Source organism: Jaculus jaculus, chromosome 4 (assembly GCF_020740685.1).
Source record: "Jaculus jaculus isolate mJacJac1 chromosome 4, mJacJac1.mat.Y.cur, whole genome shotgun sequence".
NCBI lineage: Eukaryota > Metazoa > Chordata > Mammalia > Rodentia > Dipodidae > Jaculus > Jaculus jaculus.
The window spans coordinates 110,650,468-110,659,752 of NC_059105.1; the positions used below are offsets into that span (position 1 = coordinate 110,650,468).

A 9,285-nucleotide genomic window follows, 5' to 3' on the forward strand; every position below is an offset into this window, starting at 1 on the left:
CCATAAATGATGGTTAACCCCACAATACATGACACACATTCCATGACAAGGAAGGTTCCTGTGGAGGAGGGAGGACAGGGAAGAGGATAACCATGGTACCAATATGGCTATATACACACTGTGTACATAACTAATGAAAAATTAAAAAATAAAAAAATCAAAGATATGATGAAAATAAGATAAAATATTTCTTTAAATGAAAAGGGCAATGTTCTAGATTCACTAAAATAATAAAAATCATATGCTGAAGTTGATATGCTCTTCAATCAATAAAGACTACATATGTAATACAACTACATTTTATATAATATATACATATACGTGTGCATATTACATACTATATTATTCATTGTAATACTTCAATACATTATTTTAGGTATCCACTTTAGGATCCTAGCATACATGTCATATAATTAAGGATAGCTAATTAGCTAACGCAGTACCCAGCATATGTACCATTCTTGTAGTTAGAAAAATATAACCCTTACTTTTCTAATACAATATATTGCTATTAACTATAGTGATCATGTTGTGGAACAGAACTTGTGGACTCCTTCCTCCTATCTAATTGTGACTACATGTACATGTACCTGTTCTTTGAAAATCTGCATAGTAGCATTTGCAAGTTTGTTTCAATTAATATTTGTGCAAACTTGACATGGGATTCTAGTTTTATTTTAATATATCTCCTTCAGTCACATTCACTTGCTACTCATATCTCTGCTTCTCACACTCCTAGATTACACATGGATAATATTTTCTTCTCAAGAATATATATTTATCAGAGAAATTCACTCATGCCTTAAATATTGACAATCTAAATGCTAATTGTTACTTGTTATTAATAATATGGATTATTGTAACATATTCACCTAACCATCATATTTTAATTTGGAAAAACTACTGTGGTTTATCAATGTATGGAAATTAGCTAAAGTAAGTGGCAATACTTGTAATTAAAAAATTTAACTGCCTTATGGCATAATTTTTAACATCTAAGAGCTTAGTAAACCTAAGCCACTATAACACATGAATATATTACTTGTATTAGTAGTTGGTAATATTATTCAGAATTTTAGAAGTCTTAGGGAAAATGTGAAAAGTCCCTCCTGAGTTGTATTTTATATTCTTTGTAATGAGAGTTGACAATCATAAATAACATACAATTAGTAAGTAAGAGGACGATTAGAATTATTCCAATGAATGATAGAAATCGCTTTCATTCTAGAAATGCACAGTATATAGTACATACTAATCATTAATGCAGTTACTTAAATGTTTAAGCAAACACATACATGGTCTTTTCCTTTAAGCCTTGACCAGAGAGCAGTTGCTGATACAAGCTCTGTTTACAATCGTCCTGCTTGTGCTCATTGTACTTCCTAGTGCTGTCTCAGATAGCAAGTGTGCCTGTGTCCATTAAGCATATCTCAGTTTCCATTCCTGGGCCTCTTCCTACTATGTTATCAATGCTGCTAGGAAGAGAATTGACCCAAGACTATGCTACTCAAACTTTATTATCCTTAGGAAACAATTGTCATGATATTTAAATTTTATAACATCAACTGCAGAGTGGAATCATTTTCTGTATTTGATTTAAACACAGATACACACACACAACTAAAACATATTTGTGTGATGATTGCAGGCTTTATTAGATATTTAGAGATATATTAATCAGCTTCCTGTCACTGTGATAAAATGTCTAATATAATTAACTTATAATAAGGAGATGCTCATTTTGACTCACAGTTTTTAAGTTCTCTTCCACGACTGAAAGTTTATGTAATATGGACCTAATCAATAATCACATCAAAACCTGTAGTCATCATCTACTTATTCCTGGGACAAAATATCCACACAGAAGCAGCTTAAGGAAAGAAAGGGCTTGTTATCAGTTAATTTTCAATGACAAGTCTACCACAACAAAGAAAGTATTATAGGAGCAAGCAACTGGCATGACATCATCATACCATAAAGCACAAAGACCAAGCAATAATGGGTTATAACACCTCACAGGTTGCCATTAGTGACACACTTTTTTTAAATTTTTTTTTTATTGATTTATTTGAGAGCGACAGACATAGAGAGAAAGTCAGAGGGAGAGAGAGAGAATGGGCGCTCCAGTGCTTCCAGCCTCTGCAAACAAACTCCAGACGCGTGCGCCCCCTTGTGCATCTGGCTAACGTGGGACCTGGGGAACCGAGCCTCGAACTGGGGTCCCTAGGCTTCACAGGCAAGCGCTTAACTGCTAAGCCATCTCTCCAGCCCAGTGACACACTTTTTGATTAAGGCTATTCTTTCTAACGATTCCAAAACATTTCCAAGCAGAGTACCTAGTCTCTGGGCAGCATTTTACATTCAAACCATCATACTCTACCCCTGGCCCTCACATTCACATTATATCATGATGTACAATATATTCTGTCTAAATTTGAAGGTCCCCATAATCTTAATGAAGCCCTACACTGAAGATTCAAAGTCTAAAATCTCATTTGAGAGTCAAGAGTCTCTTAACTGTGAGTTCTATACAACCAAAACCTAAGTTAAATACTTAAAACATATAATGGCATAGAATAAGTATCCCCATTCCTAAAGAAAGGACTGGGGGCACAGCAGGGAAATATTGAAGCAATAAAAGGCCATGTTCTATTTATAGCATTGTGTGGCTTCTCTAATTCAAAGTTTCAAATCCTTACACATTCCTCCTATGTGGGTTTAGAAGATATTTTTAACCCAATCTATAGTAAGGAAGCACAGAAGAATTTTACTAGATAATTTCAATATTGGAAATTATTATATAGGATCTTTATTGCTAACACACTAATGTCCCTATGAATTTCCAAACTTACTATTGTCTATAGTAACCATGTAGTTTCTGCATTCTGCCCAATTTGTTTGAGCTTTCTTTCCTTTATCATTAAAATATCTTTTGAACTTTTCCTTCTTATATTTTTCTGAATAAGACTTACTTAATGCTGTTCTATTTTGAGAAGAAGCATGCAGTCTGAGTCCCAAACTCATATCTGTGAATAAATTAAAAAGTATTAAAGTAGTACACAAAAGAAACAACTTAATATTATACAAAATTGGTATTAAATATGAGAAAAGACATAAATTAATCAAAAGAGTTAGAAGAGGAAATTCACAGTTACGAATCATTGATGTTTTGCACCCTGATAGCCTACATGTATATGTATGATTGTATTCCCATGAATTTACAGTGACAATGAACCCCCTTTAACCTGGTGAAGACACAGCTGACCTATAGCCATAGTGCAACACATTACTGACATAAGTGAAACGATGCTGCATGTTAGTCACGTGACTGTGTGTGGTATATAAAACCAAATAATGATAACATAGAATGAAAGCATAATACCCTGCTACATTTTGTTATTTTATTAGAGTGTACCCTTCCACTTGTAAATATATTTATTGGAGCTGCCTCATATATCATACTTACCTTTTCTGTTGACTACATCTTATTTTCTTAGTTTAATGCAATCTTGTTTGTTCATTGTAGCTGAATCATACACTGTACTGTCTGCACAATGACTATGTCAAGTGCACACAATAGTATATGTCCCTGTCTTTAAGTATCATGTCTATAATCATACAATATTTATTGACGAGTCCAATAACAAAAGTTGCTAGGGTTACCTATCTGGTAACAAGGCTCTACTTGTTAACTTAGAAGTCAGTTAACTTACCAAGTTTTAGTTTTGTCTTATGTCAAACAAGGAGAGTCACAGGTTTTTACTATCTATGTGTTTGGCATCACAATTAAACAAATTAGAGTGATAAAATTACTTAGAATAATTCCTGGCATTGCCATCAAAATAAAATGTAAAGAAGTGCAACATGCTTGTCAAAAGCAACTACAGATGGTCCCCATCTTAGGATAGTTCAACATAATGTTTTCCTTCATGCAAAAGTAGTATACATTCATTAGAGATTGTCCTTTGAATTTTGAATGTGGGTCTTTTCCTGGGATAGCTATATGTGACTTGGAACTTTGGCTATGCTGGGCAGTTGGACATAAGTGAACTGTAGTTGCCCCTTCAGGTCATGATCCTGATCCACAGATTTCAAACCCAATACTCACCCATTGTGGCTTTATTTCTGAGCTAGCATACCTAGCTTAGGTGGCTTAAATGCATTTTTCAGTTAATAGGGTTTCAAATTATGGTGACTTTATTTAGATGGAACCTGAGTTTCAATTGAGGGGTACCCAAACATTTAGTTTATGAATAGTGTTTAGAAACAAATGCTACCTTAGTTGTCCAGGATCAATGCAAGGAGAAAGGTAATAGCATAATGTAAATATAAATGGAACTTCTTGGAAATCGGGCAGATATGGTAAAATTGGTGCTCTTGTCTGAATGTTTGAGCACTTCCTAAAATTCACATGTCAAAACTGGAGTTAGGGCTATAGAGATTGCTTAGTGATTAAGGCACTTGCCTGAGAAGCCTAAGGACCCAAGTTTCATTCCCCAGTACCCATTGAAGCCAGATGCACAAGGTGACACATCAATCTGGAGTTCATTTGCAATGGCTGGAGGCCCTTGCATGCCCATTCAGTTTCTCTGTCTGCCTCTTTCTCTCTCTTTCTCTCAAATAAATAAATGAAAATAAAATGTTTTAAAAAGTTACAAAAAAAACTAGAGTTAGTTCTGTAATAAAATATATCTTCCCAAACCTGGAGGATTTGTCTTGTCTCCTAGTGTGCAGTGTTGGGGCAAGAAGAGAAGATGCCTATGAGACAGGCAGCAAGCCTTTACCTTACATTGAACCTGAGCTATCTCCTTCTGTCCTTCCATGAAAGTTCTGTTATGTAAAAGCCATTCAAAGTATATTTTTGCATAGCAGACTGAACTGACTAAATGGGTGCCTTAGAAAAGAAAAATCATGTGACCATATTGTTTCCCATCCCTAGCATCACAGCCAAAGAGGGAAATTCTATTGCATAATATTTTAATTTACCTTTAAAAGAAAAAAAAAGTTTAAAAGCCACACATGATTGGGAGAGGAAAACTGTGTATTATCCAAAACATATTTAAAGCTTAGAAGGATATTTTTCCCATCTAGTAACACAAAACATCCTACTATTTAAGCATAGGGTGTTCCATAATAAATCCTGAAGTCCACAATTAATGTTATGTAGGTTGGATAATTCCATGTCTTCCCTGTCCCAATCAGAGGAACATGTCCAATTCTGTTTGCTGACAGTGTGATAGCAGCAGCAATGACACTGTTACTTACATGTGACCCTCACACTGTCCAGGTCTCACCCCGCTCTCTATTTTGTATGTGACAAGTATTTAAACGTTGCTTAAATTTAAATAAACAGATCTAGGTCAGAATCTCTGTTTTGATTAAAGGAAAGCCAAAACACAGCCTCACCACCTGTGTCACACTTTGAGTAAAAGATGCTGCTGCTGGTGGTGGTGGTGGAATTTGCTCTTCACACTTTCCACTGAAGGAAGGTATAGATGGAAGAAAAAATAGTAAAAAATATTAATGCAAATATAATTTTCTAATTTGAGGATGATAGATTATGAAATGTTGTGTTGTTCCTACTAGCATCAAAAATTAAAATGTATACAATTAAATATGCTTCTTCTGCATATAAGAACTTCACCCTCCCCAGAACACTGCAAATGGGAGAGGCCATTAAGGATGACAGCCAGATAGAAGAGTAGGTTGCAGAGAACCATAATTACAGGAATTAAAACCATTTTTGTTGACAAAAATCTTGATAAATATAAAAATGGAGGGAAATTGCAGCCTTTGTGTGCATCGTCTGGAATCCCCACGGTAGCTATTCATGAGCTGAAACATCTCCACTTGCTGTATTTAAGAGTTTTATGAGTCCCAGAATACCTCTGGAAATTGAATTTTGTCCCAGAAAGTGCTTATAATTTTAGTACTTAAAATCTAAATGTTTAAGTAGTATAATAACAGATATTTGAATAAATAAATAAATAAATACAGTATATGTGTGCCATCATGTAAAAGAGATGTTTGTAATTCCATATTTGAAATAGCCATATGAGAATATCAACTGTCCTTTATTTTGGAATAAGAAAATTCTCAGATGATAATTATTAACAAGAATTTGAAGAAAATGGTTAGGGTAGGTGTCTGAAATGTTTTGAAGAATAGAGCCTCTAAATTTCACCTGAGACATATCCAAAATTCACTCCCCTGAACTCTCACATGCATAGACTCCTAGAAAAATTAAAGGATATTGGACTAACATTATTCCTTAATAACTTAAACTTCAGGGAAGGGGTGGTCACCAGAGATGAAGTAACTTTGCAAGCTCACAACAGGTTGTATATTATGCATGTTCTGCTGCCATCCATTGTTTGAGGAAATTTCTGCTTAGCACAGGAAAAACAAGTACTGAGTGAGTGATTAAGAAATTAGTAAGAACTTCACATACATATGGAAATTGATTGACTTTAGAAAATTGAATTTAGGGCTGGGGAATGACTCCAAGGTCAAATGCACTTTCTTGTAAACCTACTATCTTGGGTTCAATTCTCCAGTATCCATATAAAGGTAGATGCTCCAACTTGTGCATGTATTTGGAGTCTCTCTCTTTCACTCTCTTGCAAAAAAATAAAATGTAATTGAACAAATATATTCTAATCTTTAACATTTCTTAGTAATACAATGAAATAAAGCTATTATCATAAATATTTTCAAACTCATGTTTCACAAACCAAGAGCTTTATTTCATGATCCTCAATGACATGCTCAAGTTGTTTACTATGGGATGAGCTATCTGCTTTCATTGTCATCATGGTTGTTTAAGAACTAAACAATGCAACTAGACAAGAGATATCCCAAGTAACCAATGGAACAGAGTGGCTAAGGGTGGAACCCTTTGAATTAAATAGATCCAAAGAAGTTTCCTGGCTCTGATTTTAATAAGTTTTATAATCTTGTTTAGTTTCTTAACAACTCTGAACTATGTCACACCTAGTCTATCAAAAGGTGATAAAATACACACTTAACTCAGAGGTTGAAATTAACCCCCAAACCAAATTTTATGTATATTTTATTGTTATTTCAATTCTTCTTTTGATCTTTATCATCAAAATTGGGAGAGACATGGAGATTGAACAATATGCTTGAAAATACAATTGGTGTTTCCCTGAAGAAATCAAGGAGAAAATTAAAAATCTATAAAATCAAATAAAAATGAAGACACAATTTAACATAAACTTTGTTACAATGAATGCATTTCTGAACAGCAAATTCATATATGATAACACCTATATCAGGGTTGTCATAGTGATACCAAATAAACAACCCCACAATGCTTCTTCATAGGAACACAAGAAAAAAAATAAATAAATCTTATCTGAGTATATTGAAAAATAAGATAAAAAGCCAGGCATGGTGGCGCACGCCTTTAATCCCAGCACTTGGGAGGCAGAGGTAGGAGGATTGCCGTGAGTTCAAGGCCACCCTGAGACTCCATAGTGAATTCCAGGTCAGCCTGGGCTGGAGTAAGACCTTACCTCAAAAAAACAAACAAACAAACAAACAAACAAAAAAGATAAATATTGCAGCAGATATTAACAAAACAGAGACCAAAATAATCCAATCAGTCAATTCACAAAGAGTAGGATCCTTAGACAGAAAAATAAGATTGGCAAACTTTTAGCCAAACTTTCTGAGAAATGAGTACAGACAGAGGCAGAAAAGGGGACATTAAAAACAGGGTCTTATGATATTCAGAAGCTCACCAAGCAATACTCTAATATATGTACCAATAAATTTAAAATGCCTAAAAGAAATTGACCAGTTTTTAGATGCATATGCTATACCAGAGTTATATGGGGAGGATATATAGCTGACTTCATTTCACAGACATAAGAATAGTTCAACAGAGGCAAATTAAATAAATGTAATACTGCACATAGGTCTGAAATCATATGGTCACCTCAATAAGTTCAATTCAACATCTCTACACGATAAAGAACCTAGTAATATAAGGAAGAAACCTCATCATACTTAAGGCTGTGTTTGAAAAACCTATAGTTGATATGATGATAAAAGGGGAAAACTGGGAGAATTTCCTCTAAAATCTTCAACAAGGATGTATACTCATTCCTCTCTTATTTAAAGTAGTGCTTGAGACCAGGGAGCAGAGGAGCCAGGGAGGCAGGAGGTGCCAGGGGCCTTTTAAGCGGCTTCCCTCCCTCCTCCAGCAACCAGGTGTTGGTTTCCTGGCCCTGTTCTGACTCCTGACAGCATTGGCTCACACTGGTCCTGGCCTGGCCCAGCGGCTCTGTCTGGAAGCCCAAAGACTGTGAGAGCCCTGCACTCTGCTGAGGGTGCATACTACACGGTGTTTCCCCCCCTTGGAGGATCATTGCAGTTCCAGAGCAGATTCCAGCTTTTCATAAACCATTAGGCCCCAGCCAATGGCAGCACAAAACAACTTGCTATGAACATACTGCTAACTGTTACACACATGTGTTCCTCTTTGTTCCAGCTGTTGTAGGCAGTGTTTTCCTCCATTGGCTGTCAGAAGACTACTGGAAAAAGATAATGGCATAGATCTATGGGATGGGACTCTGTGCCCGTTTCATCATGTTCACGATATTTCACCTAATGTCATGAAAGAAGAGCCACTTAAGGGCAGTGGAACATTGTTTTCACATGTGTGCATCTATTTGTTTATTGCTGCTTCACATGCCCCATAGTTAATCTCTATGAATTTGGACCCCTGGCATATCATATGCTTTGGTGTATCTGACTTTTGGGAGCTGAAGGAACCATTTGTGTATCATGAAGAGTATAAAGTGGTTGAGCTCTTTATCTATCTCACAATGGGATTTTCTCTAGCCTTGGTGGTAACATCTATGAATAACACCTATGGACTTCAGGAACTGGCCTGTGGAGTTAATTTATTGTTTGGGAGTTGTGTTTTTCAAGAAAGAGGGAATCATTCCATTAGCCCATGCCATCTGTCACCTGTTTGTGGCCACAGCAGCTGTGGTGCATTCCTACTCCATTTGAAAATACCTGTAGGGAACAGATTTCATGTGACACTTATGAACCTTCTGTGTTGGGTCTCCAAACCAGTATTATCTTAGTTGTAGCACTCAGAAGTGGGAGTAAGTACTGAAAATTGCACAGGGAAGGAAAAAAAAAAACTCTGCATTGACTATCATATATATGATTACTGTGAGCCAGGGGTTTTCCCCTTCACAACCAATAAATAGATTAATGAATTAATTATTCATTCCATTACACTGT

At 35.6% G+C, this 9,285-nt stretch overlaps 1 pseudogene; it reads left to right on the forward strand.

The window, feature by feature from the left end:
* Positions 1 to 4,295: 4,295 nt before the first annotated feature.
* On the forward strand, positions 4,296 to 9,045 carry LOC101598833 (annotated as a pseudogene).
* The last annotated feature ends 240 nt before the right edge of the window (positions 9,046 to 9,285 follow it).